General features: G+C 38.3%; 1 protein-coding gene across 1 annotated transcript in view; it reads right to left on the bottom strand.

The window, feature by feature from the left end:
* The window catches only part of LGR4 (leucine rich repeat containing G protein-coupled receptor 4), a 78,280-nt gene that overhangs the window by 46,178 nt on the left and 17,707 nt on the right, over positions 1–14,395 (bottom strand). The gene's annotated exons all lie outside the window — the stretch shown is intronic.

The following is a 14,395-nucleotide window of genomic DNA, read 5'->3' as shown; positions in this document are numbered from 1 at the left end:
TTAACCCAGATGATTAAGACTACTCTAAAACCACAAGCAGATGAAAAAAAAAATATTGTGACCACCCACCACGCAAATTTTCATCCCACAATGTCTTTAAAAAAAATAATACATGCATTAGGACTTAATAAATAGCTTCTGGAAAACGAGGTTTCTGGAACAACTGGCAAGAATAGCAGAAACATGTCCTAGCTCTACCACAGTCTTGTTTTGTTTTGTTTTCCTTCTACAAAACCTATAAAGTCCTCGAGGTAATAGTTTCAAGCATATTTCATTCTCAGTCCATGAGCAGAGGGAAGCTGGCAGCAAGTGCTTACATGATAGGTATGCAGACCTGCTCAGCTTTTTTCTTTACAAAGCAGCAGTAAGCAGCAAACTTGGTGCCATCACCTCAGTTCACACCTACACAATGATCACAGATAATCCAGTACTAATGCAAGTTATTACTCAATGTGAATAAAAGCAGCATGAAAACAATTTGGTTTGATAATTAAACTAACTGCGTAACAATTCATGATATAATCCAAGTTCTTACTTTCCACTTGGTTACTAGTTTGAGTTTTTTCAGTATGTAGTTAAAAACCAATTGAGTAACACTTGTTAGTAGAGCCTCCCCTGCTTCCCGTCTTCCATATTTGTTCTCTAGTGTTTATATGCCACTTCACCACATAATTCACATAAAAAGCAAACAAAGAAAGCCAAACTCTCCTTTTATCTCAGTAATGGCCAACAAGTACCACTGAAGCTCCTCCATGACATTAAAAAATAGCTGGCAACTGACTGGCTGCACCACCTGTGTGCAGCAGAGACCTTCAGGCACTGCCAATGTGAAAACTACGCTCTTATACTAAATCTAGAGGCAACTCTTTCTCTAAAACTGCACTCTTACACTAAATCTAGACACAACTGCTTCTCTAAAATAAATGTTAATTAAATAGCTGAACTCAAGATGCTTTATCCTCAAACTCTACAGTCTGTATGCTTTAAGCAGTGCTTATCCTCAAACTCTACAGTCTGTATGCTTTAAGCAGTGTTCAGTGCCTTGGCAGCAGCCTGGCCACAGTACAACGCTGCTCTTGAGGACGTATTTCTTCTTGTGCCGGAAAATAAATAAATGTATCAGGTATATGAATGGTCATCTGCCTGCCCCATGGGAGACTGCAACTTCTGTTCTCACACATTTTTCAAATTGCCATAAATACATACATTTCATACATCCAGGCTTGTCCCCTCCTTTCTAGAGGACTGCAAATCCACTTTTATTATCAACTGGGAAGCATTTAGGAATAGGGCTCAAGAGTAATAAGGGAGTGGAAACCCTGATCTTAAACAGTAATCTATGCAAGAAAATTACAACTCTCAAAAAACTGTCCATGTGATATAAAACCTTACTGTCATATGCACCATAATAAATAGTGGTAATAAAAATAAGTCAGCAGTACATAGCACCAGAAAGCACAGTATGAATGCTTATGCATCACTTCAGCAAAGATTTTGGCTGCACCCACATTTGTTGCACTACATGGTAGCTCTTTCTGACAGCTGAGGTAAGGAAATGACATCCACATGAAAGAAACGGTCTTGAAATTTCCAGAGCTATAAATGCTCAGTTTCAGAAGAGCCCTATGCAATCCTAAACAAAGTCAACGGAAACCATGCAGATACACAGAATGGCTGAGATCCAAATTCAAAGCAATTTTGGCTTTCTCTGGTATCTGAAATTAACTAAAAATGTTTTTTCCCTGTAGTTTCAAGTGTTAGGCTCTAAAATTTTACTTCAGGAAGCATTCTTTGGATGTAAGCATGAAACAGATCACCTAAATAACGAGGACTTGAGAACCATCATCAATATTCTCAAATTCTACTGAAATTCATTTTCAGTGAAGCTGAATTTGTAACAAAACCAGACAGAAATACAGACTGTGATTGTCTTTATCACGTGAATTTTCAGGGACTGCTTATCACGATGCCTTGCTAAAAAGATGAAATTTTTACAAAGTTTCTGCATTTGCCTTCACTGCAGGTGATAAGTAACTCTTACTAAATAAATAAGTCAATCTTTATAGCACTGATTTGAAAACTTTGGGGAATATCAAAGCACCAACTCTGAAAGTTTCCTAACGATCATCATATATGTCTTAAAACAATTCCTGTTGAATTAGGAACATTATGTAAAAGAAATTTTGCTGATCTATATATATACACACATATATATAATATTTTTTCTTTTCATTTCACTCTACAGAATCTCCTCAAAAAATGAGTTAACATGCACTATACGCTGGTAATAAAATATTAAGTAGTTCATGAGCAAGAATTTACAAATAATATTAGGAATACCCATGACACTAAAATTAGTTGACTTAATAACTAGTCTATATAAAGTTTACCTAGTTAATTTGGGAAGATACTCTTAATAACACATAACTAATAGAAGAATTGAAACAAAAATGATAGACCACAATATACTATGACAAAACAATGACAAATAATACCGAAAACCACAGTCCAAAACAAAAATAGCCCTTGGTAAGTTTCTACCGCTTGTATTTTAGAAGTAGTCACTTCACTACTCCTAAATGTAAAATAAAAAGGGATCAGTCTATGCAGGATCAAGAAGGCAGTCTATTTAATAAAGATAGATATTAGTATGCCCCTTGACGACATGTCAAAGAAATCTCCACTGAGAAGCTGTCATATACCACCTGTTTCTGTACTAACAAGCCCTCAGGTCTATAAGCCCAAAAATCATTCAGGGTGCTAATATATATTAAAAAGTTCCTAAGAATGAATAAAAGAATATTAATAGTACTATCCCAACCTCTAGAAGGGTTCATGAGAATCATGCTATTACACAATAGAAGGATCATGTCAGCAATTGCCTAGAGCCCCTTTTCAGCAGGACTAAGCTAGAAGACCTACTATGGATTGGGTTATTCCATCCAGATATAATTCCCCTAAAAACAGCACAACACCTGCAATTCTTTGATGTGCCACCAAACACACGTGCACACAGAACTCCCAACAAACAACACCTCAAAACCTCCATACATTTGCCCTAAATTTTATTGGTAAACTGAAGTTCAGACTCAGTATCTAAAAGGCTTACAAGAAATCTCAAGAAGTCCCCAGTATGGTTTGTCAGCCCAGCAAACTACAACTCTGACTTAAAATTAAGTTCAGATCCATATTTGTATTTGGGATATTTTCCCCAGGAAGTGAAAAACAGACACAACAGCTCTATAAGATTATGGTCATGCCACGGGTTTACAATGCAGATTCATCAGGAAAAGGGAGAAACCATTGTAGACCTGCACCTTTCAGCAGGCAGCCATTAACTAGGTTTATGTGTACTATAAACAGCCAGGCCAACTCTTCACTCATCGACCAACATTAACCAAGGCAGAGGTGGTAGATGCCCCATTCCTGGAAACACTGAAGGTCATGATGGGGCAAGAAGCTGGCATTGAAACTAAAATGATGGCCAGGAAGTTAAATATTACATTGAAACTAAAACATGAGCTGCCAAAGGTGGTAACCTTTTCAGCAAGAAGCTGCATCTCAGAGGATAACATGAATCACAGCCTTACAATTAGTTTCAACATTTCAGGTAGGAGAGTTGTAACACAGAAAAAAAATACAATTGCACTTCCTCCTACAGTGCTATGGCTGCAGTTTTGAATTACAAATAAGGCTTCTTACACTTTGCCAGAAGCTTTGTCCTTCTTCCAAGAAGGTACTACAGAAAAGAATAAAACTAACTCAACTTAGTAGCTTGTAACTGTAAATGTTATTTTGCCATCCCAGGTAATGCAGAGGTTAATTTTTACAGGCAAAAGGTAAAAGTCAAGCCAAGGTACTCCAGCACTCATTTGTTGTCTCCAGCCTGCTCAAGTAGATCCTTTCAGCTTATTCTGACAACTACCTGAATACTCATTGTCAGCTGAGTTTAGCTAAGTTTCCTGCTATCACATAACACAGAAACACTTTAAAGTTATTAAAAATACTAACTGGCAAGGATAGTAAAAGCAATGAAAACTTCCCTCTGTTGAAAACAGGCATCAAATGAGATTTCTGTGTTCATGTGAATATGAAACAGTTTGGTTTTTCCCATTTAAAGCTGTTGTGTCTATTTTCCTTGGAAAAGGAAAGCACCTTTGCAGGACACAGTAAGAAACACAGCACCACATCTCATCTTGCATAATGCTGGATATTTCAATCACTTTTCAATCAACCAGCAACGGAGAATTCAGAAAACTGAACTAGTAAACATAATGCACTTAAACTTTTAATAGTACTCCTTCTGCAAAAATTCCAGTTGCTGATGTGAGGTTTTAGTTATTTGGATTTAATTTTTTTTTCAAGGATTGTTGATTTTACCAGTAACCAAAATCAAATGACCCCAGACTCCAGGATGAGAAGAAGTACTTTGTCTCTTGGAAGGCAACTTACTAATTCTCTCACATTTTAAAAAGAGAAACTCTCATCTTTAAACAGTGGCTTCAATCACAGAATTTATAAGTGGCATCACAAAAGGGGGAATTAGATGCAATGCATATCGTCACAGTGTCTCCTGCAGCCATAGGTAGTCTTCTGTATCATTCTAAAGTACTGCCTCTACCATAAAGGAGCCTGACCCTTGTTAGATTTCTCTCTTACCAATTGCCAGAGCATGATTCTGGCTAGAAAGCACAGATGCCTAGACATGATGGAAAGGGAGGAGTGGGACTGTAATTCTTGCATGAGAAGAAAAGCTGCAACAACAAAAAGGGACCACAAAATGTGAAGTACAGACTTCCTGTAGGACAGAAAGACAACAAAATGATAGATAAATTAGCCCAAGATATATGCATGGAATAAAAGCAAGTGACCCATAATAACTGATGGGTACTGAAAAGGAAAACGATGCCAGTCTGTGAACTGGGGGACATTTAGCTGCAACAGTCTTTTTTTTTTTACTAACCATACCTAATGACATTTCTAACTGCATCTCCCTCAACTGTGTGCACATTTTGGGCAAACAAACTTTCCTCACAGCTCTGGTGTGCTGACATGTCTCCTAAAACCCACAGGAGATGCCAGTGTTACATTTTCTGTTCTAGCTCACAATCTCCTCTCTCAACACTTGGATCTGCACTGAACTGGGGGCATACATACCTTCCCACCACATTCATGTACTGCATCCAAATACATGCTAATAACCTAAAACACACTACTTTGTAAAAAACGTCTTAAGCCAAATAAACCATGAAATACCTAGCTCAGAAAAGCAAAATTAAATCTCAACAAAACCAAATTGAGATTGGCTGTTTAAAACAAGTAAGCTCAAAACACACCCCTGTGCTTCCCAGTACTTTATTGATAGCTATCTACTTTTTGGCTTTTTGACTCTGTCAAGCTTAGAGAAGAAGAGAGAAAGGGAAGGACTGAGATAGCAAAAGAGAGGGGAGTGTTGGTTGAAGGAAAGAAGATCATGTTTCAACAAGGCACCTTTAAATGCCTGTAAAATACTGCCTCTAAGCAAGCTTAACCTGTTTGTTGATAGATAATAGCATGTAATACTGTAGGCTCCATTCAGTTTTTTCCAATGTCTGGGCTGTCTGCCACTGAGTTATTTAACTGCAACACATAGAAAATTACTTAGGCAGAGCTATCTATATTTGAATAAAGCCCTCCTACCTACTTGTACAAAACCATTAGGTAATAGGTCCTAATCTTACATAAAATTCCCCAGGTAGTAATCACGATCCAGTTTCAGCAATACTAGGAGGAAGCTGAGGCTGTTAGTATTTTTAGAAACTACATTAAATAAGCCAGGATATTGCAAATGCACATCAACATGATGCTGGGAAGTACTCAGCAACAATCAGCCATCCATTAACGTTTGGACCATTGATAACATGGATAATGACCTGATTACATTAATACTGGTGAGGATAAAGACAAAGCAACATGTATTCTTCTGAGCATATGAGACCAATGGCTCTTCAACAATTATCAACACAAACCAACCAACCAAACAACACCACCACCCAAAAAACCCCAAAAAACCACAAGAACAAAAAACCCGTAAACAAACAAACAGGATCAATTATACAGCTGCATGGCAATGGTCAGTACTTCAAGTTCTGTCCAGGTCATATCTGTGTTAACCAAGAGAACTTCCTGGTGTTGTGGCCATAGGGAGAGGCAGAGACACTGGAGCTAAGACAAGTGGGCAGGGGAAGACAAGAAATCAGAGAAAGTCAAGGTTAGACTAATATTAAGTTGCACTGCAATGCTACAGTCTTGAAGAAAAATACATTCAGTGCCCAACCCCTTGCAGGAACATGTTCACATGGTGAAAACCAATGTGATTTTCATCCAAATCACACCCTTGAGCAGCCTGTCTCATGGACAGAAAGAACTAAATTACATCCCTGGTTTAGATCCTCCTTCCCATTTAGCCAGTTGCAGGATGGTAATAAAACCACTGAAGGGACAGAATAAATGAATTGGCAGTAATATTGTCCTATATCTTAATTGTATTTAGTATGTAATACAAGCATGGAAAACCTAGAGGATCGGCAAGAAATTTTTAATTCAATTAGAAAGAAATTTGGTAGTAGAGTTTTGTTTTATTGTATCTTCCTGATAAGAAGCAAACAATTCTCTTCCAGAAGCACCACATCACAACTACTGCTTGAAATGGCAACTGTCTGCACTATGAATTCAAAGAGTGCAGTTAAAATCCAAGGACATATGTTACATGCAACAGTGCATGTTTCCCAACACTGAGAATACATTTCCCAACAGGAACAGGAAAAAAAATACCAGGCAAAAATGATGTTTAGAGAGGAACCTACACTTGAAGTGTGTTTGAGTTTGCAACAATGTCTGAGTTCAAAACAAAGTTTAAATAACATGCTGAGAAATGAATTTCTTACCTTTTATATATTACCTGCATCTATTACCGCAAGGTAGCAGTATAATAGTATATTGTACTAGTATATTATTAGCCAACATTTCTATGATGGTAGGACACCAATATCAGACTGGCATTGTATTTAAAGTCTGCATTCTTTCCATTTCTGACAGTCACAACTGCCTGTGCCCATCTTCCAGTGGGAAGGGTCCACTGGGTATTCAAACCACCAGAACCCTGCAGTATTAATCATCCCTTATCTCCAATCTTTACCGCCATGTCCCAACATACTTTTTCCTCCTGATATTTATCTACTTTTAGCATGGACAAAGCTGTAAATGACAAAAGGGAAGATTTTTAAACATTTTTTGCATGCAAAAAGTATTAATGCAAAAACAGCTTTTGCATTAATATAGGTTTCTCTTCTTGTTATTCCATCTTCCCCAGCAATTTTAAGCATGCTCCTGTTGCCTCTGACATGATCAGAGAGACCTCCAAAACTTAAAAGCGCAGAAACCTGTTCTGTACTGACAGGCCATTCTGGAGAAACAGAAAGCTTATGAGACGTGACATTTTTTCATTTACAAGCATGCTTCATTTTCCAATTCTTCCAGGAAGACAGTCTTACAAGAAAGGAAATATCCAAATATTTAAAGTCTTAGTCAATACCTGCTGTGACTGGCTAAGTATGACACAGATTGCCTTCCCACCCAGCAAACACACTTGCCATTTCCTAAGTACCCATGCTATCTCACTAATGAGCACAAGGTCTTACCATCTTTTGTTTGAATTGCAACGAGAAGCTAAGGGCCCTGGTGCTGTACAAATACACAGTTGGAGACACTCCTCACCTAGAGGGGTTTTGCTGCCCAAATGCACTAAACAAACAGCATGGTAAGGAAAACAAGTATGCAGAGATATGTGAAGCTGTCCAAAATCACCAACAGAGCCTGAAGCCCCCTCCAGTTGACCAAGGCTGCTCCCATGTTCTATGCCCAGCTACTACCTATCATGTCCTTTCCAATACCAATTAATTATGTTTCTTTCCCTGCCCCTTTTGTTTGCTTAGCAGGAAAACAGGATAGGAGATTCTTCTGACAATTTCTTGTTTGCTAGATATGTAGGTTCTCTCCATTTGGTAGCAGCAGAAAGAAATTATGCTCTATGCATAACTCATATGCAATGCTTCCATTCTATTTTCTGTGGTTTTAACTGGAAATTATGTGACCACTCATTTGGGGATGAAGCATTTGACCTGATTTTTCATGGAAATAATCAAACTTCAGATCACCAACTATGATAATAATAAATCCTGGCTATTAAAGAGGATTTTGATTATCCAAAGTTTTAAATAGTGGTGAGGAGCTCTTTTTAAATATATATATATTTTAAAGTAGAATATGCATCCTGTAGATTTCAGTATGCTTTTAGCATTCTGCTGAAGCAGGACCTACAACACTTTCATCGGCAGCAATCGAAAACCTGCAAAACTTCAGGCAGGCCTGTTCCTGCGAGAGAATTAACATATCCCTCTTTCTCCCAACGTATCTCTAAGTTATTTCTCCTGCCTCCTCCTTCCCGTGTAAAATCAACCAGTTGTTGGGTTTTTTCCTTCCAACATGGTGCTTTAGCTTTCTTTCAGACACAGTAACTAGCTCTAATGTACCCTATTCATGTGCCATTCAAGCCATCATCAAGATCTTAGAGAGAACAATACCTGTATGCAAAGCCCTATTTTGAACTGGTATTTGAGTCACTGCAGGCCAGCCATTAAGCAATCGCAGATACAGTTAATGGCTTATGTTGACACATGGTAGGGAATTAACCTAGAAAAGAATTCCACTGCATTATTATGAAAGTGATCCCATCCCAGAATAGGAATATAGTGCAAATTAACATGCTCATCAGTTAATTTTTAAGAGCCACACTGGGTGCAGATTACAGCCTAAAGGAAGTGCTTATTTTAAACTGGAGAAGGAAACAATGTCTTTCAGTGCATGAGTATTTCTTTTACACAATTTACACAGTTAGAGATTATTTATAGCAGAGAGTAAAATTATATATTATTCAGCTCCATAATTATTTACCCTGTGGATACAGTAATGCCAGGGAATTGAGTATAAAAAAATCAAACTACGCGACAGGCACACTAATCAAGCAATCTGAGGGCAAGTCTGTACCAAGATACTCCTCCTGTACCTATGAGTATTCATCACAAAATGTGAATAACCAATAAGACCACAAAGAGGTCCACGGGCAAAACCAGGTGGGAACTCAGGTCATCTGCATCCCTGAGCTGTAACAAATTTGCACGTCCTGCTATCAGTCAAACTCCTGATAGGAAAGCATTCAGCAAGGTAACATTACAGCTACCCTCTGACTTGAGATGTTTTTAAAATAATTCATACAAAGTACAATGATCTTAGCTCAAAACATATGCACCTAAACCATGCATTACAACCATCATTTTGGCAAGACTTGAGATTATTTGTAAAAGCCAGTAAAGGAAAGTAGAAATATTCTGTTTCTTTTAACCTGTAAGTCTCCACACACAGGGAAAAGGGGAATGCAGCAACAGGTTACACATGTAAGAGTTCAACCAACTATACCCCTAGTGGTATATTCCTGTGGTGGTTTTTTTTCTTTTTTGTTTTGTTGGGGTTTTTTTGTTTTGTTTTTTTTTGTTGGTTTTTTTGGTTTGGTTTGGTTTTTTTGTTGTTGTTGTTTGTCTGGGGGTTTTTTGTAATCAGATGGTGTTATTTGTCTTTCATGGAGTAGCAGACTCCTATGGTAGTAGGAGATAAAAGTAGTGCATAATAAGAAAAAATGTCTCATGTAGCTCATGGCTGTAATAAAATCAACATTAGAAAACCTAAAGGGAGTTTTATGGAAGGGTATTTGTTATGTTTTAAGTAAAAAAGTTTAACACTATACCTGCAACTCAGTTAAAATAGCATTGCCACTTGCATCAACTGTCCTTAGCATAATGGAATCATCAGTCACTGAGGTTAACTATGTCATTTGTAAACAACTCTAACTAATTCTTCTTTACTGAGTTGTCAGTTCCATGTTTAATACATATCTGTGTTTCAAGTTAAAACATATTACAAAACCTGACGCCAACACTTCACACATGACCAAGCTACAGTTTTGTTCCTTATCACTGAGGAAGTTCTCAAGCACTTTTCCCTTATCAAAAACCTTCATGAACAACTACTGCTGAAACACTAGGAACATCACCGAAGTATGTAATCTAGCTAGTTAAATAAGATCTGGGTCCTGTCCCTCCCATCCCTGTCCTGCTCCGCCCCCTGCCCCGCCACTGCTCCAGTCTCAGGTTTCTGCTGCATAACCACCAACACCTACAAGGCACGTTTCATTCCATTCAGCAGCTTCAGGAGCAATTCCACAGAACTTAAACCGCCTTACCAGGAGCGTCGGGAATCACACTAACCCTTTAGACTCCAAGGACATTACATCCCTCTCCACCTAGGAACCCTGTATCTAAAACAACAAATGTTTCAATAAACTCTCAGTTACACCTCTGGACACAGACCGAGTGAGGTTCAGTGCCTTGCCTTGCCCCAGCAGAGAGATACATTTCGTGGGTTTAGCTAGGTTGCTTTCTTCCTAAGTTTTGAGTTCAAAGGAGAATATTTCTGCATCTCTGAGAGGCAGGAGGAGGCTAGAGCTACTCATGTTTCTGCGCTGTCCAGACAGAGCCTTAAATCTGTTTACTGGATAAAAAAGCAGTGATACAAATTCACACATATATTCATATAAAAATCTTCGGTTGCAGTTTCACTGTGTGTTTTTGCTCTGCTACCAAAAGAGAACATAAACAGCTATAAATCCAATTTGTAAAAACGCCAGCTTTAGTAACTCTAAGTACTTTGAATTTTATTCATTTTCTTCTGGTTTATTTTGGTCTTCTAGTCCGTCCCACCCAATGTTTAGAAAGCAACCAGAGCCTCAAAAGTCTGGGCAAGACCTACATTTTTAGAAGGCTAAAACAAAACAAACAAACAAAAAAAACACCCAACCAACCAAAACAACAACAACAACCAAACCAAACCAACAAACAAACAAACAAACAAAAACCACAAAAAAACACCCCCCCCCCCCCCAAAAAAAAAAAAAAAAAAGAAAGAAAAAGAAAAAAGAAGCAAAACAAAACTGGGTGTATGAACACAGTCACTGATACAATGCTGTACTTAGTACTTAGTTCAAACCTATATACAAGAGCTTTAGCATTTAAGAATTTTTTTCAATCACATTTAACATGTAACTCGGATGTAACTAAAAACTATTCCTGGCAAAAAGCACTCAAAATATCTATACTGTGGGAAAACTAAAAACACATACTACAACTTCCTTGTGCCAAAATAGACTTCATAGCAGCACCTGGAAGGGCCTTTTTAGAAGCAAACACGGTTTTACACAGCAATTTTCAAGGTATCTTAAATAAGCTGATGAAGAATAACCAATTTTGATAAGATGTAAAACTTATGTTTTGAAAATTTTTGGTCATCAATTATTGCATAGCATTGTAATATAATAGTAATTTCTAATTTATGACATTTAAAGGATTAAAGTCTGCCTAAAGCTTTCCATGTGGCAGAGTTGATGTTGTGCTAACACACAACCCTTGTGTTTCTTCGAGGAAACTGTACCCTTCAACAAATGGCAAAGTTGCTGCTTATTGACAAGGGATGTAGTTGAATACAAGAATCCAAACAGCCTCATTAGCATTCCTGATGTGTAGAGTTACGATGGTTTCGGCTACATTTCTTTTTCGATTTGAGATCAATGTCCAAGTTCCTTATAGTACAGATACATATGAAGACTTGGGTTAAGCATCCATTTTAGCTTCCAGTTAATCTTAGACATGAATTAAAATCATAGCTGCCCAAATCATCTGCCAGGACACTCTCAGAGAAGAGCTACAGGTTCAGCTTCTATTTCAATAGTACAGGACTGAACAAGGAACATCAAGGGAGTATTCAAACTCAATTTTATTTCTTCTCACAGAGTGCCAGGAATTATCTTGTTAATTATATGACTTATCACACAGCTAATTATTTCATTTCAGGAAGCTAAATTCATGTATCATTTTCACAAGGCTTTCTGCCTTGTGAAAAACACACAACTCTTCTTGGTTACTTCCCTGCGAGCCAGGCTGTTTGCCCATTCCCTGTGACAGGCGAGCCCGGCTCCAGGCCCAGGAGAGTCACCCTCATCACTGCCAATTGCTGCTGGCATTATGCAGACAACTGCACAGCCCTGCACATGCACACATCTCTCATTCTCAGGAATTTGGCAGAGGCACAGCCCTACAACTGACACCGGCCCACAAATGACAAGTGCCTCACACTGACATGCTCTAAGGATTCAAGGGCCTCAGACAATGCTGCCTGCACCGTGCTAAGCTCACAGGGGCACAGCTAACTTCAATGTGGGTTAGCAATATAGTAGAATCTGGCACGAGCGGTCCCATCTACAGGTAAGAGGACGTCCCACAAAAAAAGAGAATAAAAACCCACAAAAACCAACCAACAAACAAACAAAAAACCCAGAAAAAAATTATGAAGGAAAATAAATCGGTCTGGATGAACAGAAACCAAATGAAAGCATAAAAACTCCTCTTTATTCACCAATGGATGAAGGAGGAATGTACCCAGCATTTCCACTTCCAAAGGTCTCAAGACAAAAGGCACACTCTTCTCTCACCTGCAGCATAAACCCAAATAAATAGAGAAACATCACCTTTGTCCTTTCAATATTATTTCTGTGAACTATGCCTAAATGCTACCACAGCCAGCTCACCTCAAGCACTGACAGGCCTAATGAGCAGCTAACATGACAAGAAGTCTTCCAGTGTAACAAAGACAGATCAGTTCTGACTGAGACATTGCTCAAAATTTGCCCTAACTGGAGGAGACTTCACCAGAATTGTAATAGTCAGAGAACCTGGCTCTTAGTCGACTGAGTCTCTTTACACAGTAAACTGCAACTACTGAAACAAAGAAAATTTGCAGGGAAAAAGAATACATTTTAAATCATAAAAGAAAGAGTTTGGGGAAAAGACTTTTATAATGTACTGGACCAAGCAACAGAGATGTGGGAGAAGGGGTGGGCACAGAAGTTTCAGGCACAGAGATACTTTCTGGGGTCCTTAATGGTATGCTGATGTGTTTTGCTGCTGCAGAGGTTGTCCCTCTATCATTACCGCATTCAAAGGAGCCAGCACAGCCTGAGGTGGCAAGCTATAAGAGAGTTAAATGCACACTGCACACCAATTAGAAAAACTCTACAGTTAAAATCAACTGCAATTTTAAGGTAAAAAAGAAAGTAAGAGGAGACAAATTTTAAAAAACCTCACTCGTTCACACACTCACAGAAAAAGCTGACTACACTGTTAGCATGGGGAATCCAGTCCCTCATACATTTCCATTCCCTGCCAGCATATTCACAGTAGTTTTCAATAAAAATCTACACAAGTCACTGGAAGGCAAAAAAAAGATCTCTTTTCTTTCATACTATTACACAAAAATAACTGTCATCACAACCAGCTTTGTGGCAGAAGAGCCCATATTTGCCTGCAGTGAAATCTGTCTGCAGCTGCCCTGTGGAAAAGACAGCCAATAATTGGCTTCTTTCACCTCTGTTAGCCATGAACAAAAGTGTCATTCAGCTCCCGAAAGGATAGAGAGCACCAATGGATGGTCAGCTCTCTAAGCCAATGGGCTGGAATAACAATAACCCTGTAGCATTTTCTTTTTCCTTTTGTTTAGTCTTTCAAAGCCCTTAATTAAGTCCCTCACAAAGCACCCCTACAGGCTTCTGTCAATGAGGCATTACACGCCTGTTTTCTTGTATTGAAAGAAGAAAAGTAACAGGGATTTCTGAAACACATTAGGCAGTACACACAGTTTCCACGTATTCACAATTAAAATACTGTTACATTTTATCTTTTAAATATTATCATCAATAACAAGAAGTTCAAACTTACTATGCTCACTCTTTGTTGTATGTCCCTTACTAAATACAGGCAGTCATAAAACTTGCCTATCTGCAACAGCTCACTCAAACCCATCACAAGACAACAGCTCCCAAAATGAAAGCATGTGGAACAACACACATTGTTGAAACATCCCTAGTCATTCTGAAGCAGACAGCTGAGAAAGGACCGGGTACCATTGACACTGCACATGACACATCAGCATTGTCTGAAAATAGAGCTGGTGAAGGGTAAAGTATAAATCCTGCTATGTAATAGCCCTCTCATACAATTAAATACCTACTTGCATTTAATATAATGAAGGTAATCTGTACTCCACTATTTAGGACAAAATTGATGTAATACTGCTGATTGTGTATTAAACAGGACATTCGATGATTACATCTGCTTTTCAACAGTGTAGGCAGATTCTGTTTGACAGAAATGCTACAGAAACTTGTAATATTTGAGCCACAAACACAAACCAAAAC

The sequence above is a fragment of the Prinia subflava genome, chromosome 5 (assembly GCF_021018805.1).
Source record: "Prinia subflava isolate CZ2003 ecotype Zambia chromosome 5, Cam_Psub_1.2, whole genome shotgun sequence".
Classification (NCBI taxonomy): Eukaryota; Metazoa; Chordata; class Aves; order Passeriformes; family Cisticolidae; genus Prinia; species Prinia subflava.
The sequence above is the reverse complement of the archived record's forward strand: the minus strand, read 5'-3'. Positions and strand labels throughout refer to the sequence as shown.